This window comes from Hemitrygon akajei, chromosome 7, assembly GCF_048418815.1.
Source record: "Hemitrygon akajei chromosome 7, sHemAka1.3, whole genome shotgun sequence".
Lineage (NCBI taxonomy): Eukaryota > Metazoa > Chordata > Chondrichthyes > Myliobatiformes > Dasyatidae > Hemitrygon > Hemitrygon akajei.
In genome coordinates, this window is record NC_133130.1 from 6,732,606 (window position 1) to 6,734,628 (window position 2,023).

General features: G+C 46.3%; 1 pseudogene; it reads right to left on the reverse strand.

Annotated features, from left to right (window-relative positions):
* Positions 1–428: 428 nt before the first annotated feature.
* Positions 429–1,811, reverse strand: LOC140729996 (T-cell-specific guanine nucleotide triphosphate-binding protein 2-like; annotated as a pseudogene).
* Positions 1,812–2,023: the final 212 nt, after the last annotated feature.

A 2,023-nucleotide genomic window follows, 5' to 3' on the forward strand; every position in this document is an offset into this window, starting at 1 on the left:
TCATTGGGTCAGACAGTGACAATGGAGAAACAGCTCCCGGAAATGATGGTAACAGGGATAGCCCTCCTTATAGGGGTAATGGGAAACACTTGCACTCAAGCAGTGTTGGGATTAACAGGAGTCCTGATGAATTATTTATTTCCCTCCATTGATGCTGCCTGATCTGCCGAATTCCTGCTGTGTTTTGCTCATGATTTCCAGTACCTGCAGAATCTCTTGTCCAGAGAGGGATGGGGTGCAAGATAGACCTTGACTTCGGGTGATAGATATCAGGATGTTGTGACAATCCCTCCGGGATAGAATAAGAGAGGAACACTGATAACAGCACTCCTGGTTGTAACCCTTCTTGCAGCTTTTTGCCCTGACAGTCTCGTCGATCTTAGAGCGCACCAGGTAGAAAGGTTTGCCCGCATTTTTAAGAGCTACAGCTAATAACTTGTCATTTTCAGTGAACCGAACGGGTGAGGATGTTGTGACAATCCGTCCGGGATATAGTATGTGGGGAGCATTGATAACAGTAAGCAATTTTTGATGCCTTCTGAGGAAGTGGCTGCCTTGGCATTCTGCAGGACAATTTTATCCGTCTCCACCATTTTATCCAACGAATTGTTCAGCATCATGAGTGTCACGGCAAAGGAAGACGTTGCCCCAGAGATAGAGCCCAAAATGGGGACAAAGTCAAAGAAGGGCTCGGCGATTGTCAGCACCATTGCGCTGTGCTTGTCTGGATCAACAGCACTACCTACTCACGTGTGATCTCCCCGAACACCTAGCCGTGCTCGGTACATTCCCGCAGATCCGCTACACTGGTCCCCACTCTCTGGGCCAGTTTGCTGAGTGACGCCTCATCCAGACCAAGGTTCTTCCGTATGAACAGGATACCGGAGGTAATGAGCGCCAGGTCACAGGCAAGGGACAAACCCGGAATGGGAACTGCACCGATAGCCCCCGATACGGCAGACAGCATCTGGATGAAACGCTGCAGAGCCTGACGTTTTCTCTCTACTGCAGCTTCAGATGTGTTGGGGAGTGCTGTGATGAATAGATTCTTCTGTGTCTCCAAGAGATTGGATACCATAACCTCCTTTAATTAAGGAAAATCAAACTCATCAAAGTTAAAGGCGGAATAGAATAAAACGGTAGATTTCCCTATCCTTGCTGCCTGCACTGAGGAGATGCAAAATGCCCTCACTCTCCAGAACATATCCTCCTGGTTGTAACCCTTCTTGCAGCTTTCTGCCCTGATAGTCTCGTCGATCTGAGAGCGCACCAGGTAGAATGGTTTGTCCGCCTTCTTCAGAGCCACAGCTAATAACTTGTCATTTTCCGTGAAACAAACGGCAGTGACAATGATGCCCAAATCATACTGGGAAAAGTTGGTTTCCTTCATAAGTTTTTTCACCGGAAAACTTGCTGTGTTCAACCCGGGGAAGTCATAGTACTGAATGTTAGGAAGGGTAGGGTGGGTGTGAGATGTTTATTTCATTGGTGGTCTCTGTGCCGCAAGTTGGGGTTGCCCCTTCCGCATTCTCATTCAACTCAAGCAGGGCATTAATCAGGGTCGATTTGCCCGACCCACCTTCACCCATCAGCACAATCCGGATCTGTACATTTTCGAACTGCTTTGTTTTTCTCTCGATGGTCAATTGGAAACCCTTCTGTCCTTCATGTTTATACCCATCCACCAGATCCTTCACATCCTTGGTGTTGTAATACAGGTTGGATAGAGCACCCGCTATTTCCCACTGAAAGAGGAAAACATGTTTATTGTGTTGGAGAAGGAAGTCATCAGGAGATCTCAAGGGATCCATTGTGAACGAACCATATGAATATAAAATCAGCTTTGTGGTATATACAAGAGGGTGGTTTCTTTTCTAATTTGAGGACGGCAACCAATGGTGATTAAGTATTCTCCTGATTCTTGTAATTATTCTAATGATTTCCATGAGTATATAAGTGCCATGATTAGTTAATTTGTGGAAGATAACAATGTTGGTGCTATAGCAGACAGTGGAGAAGGTTC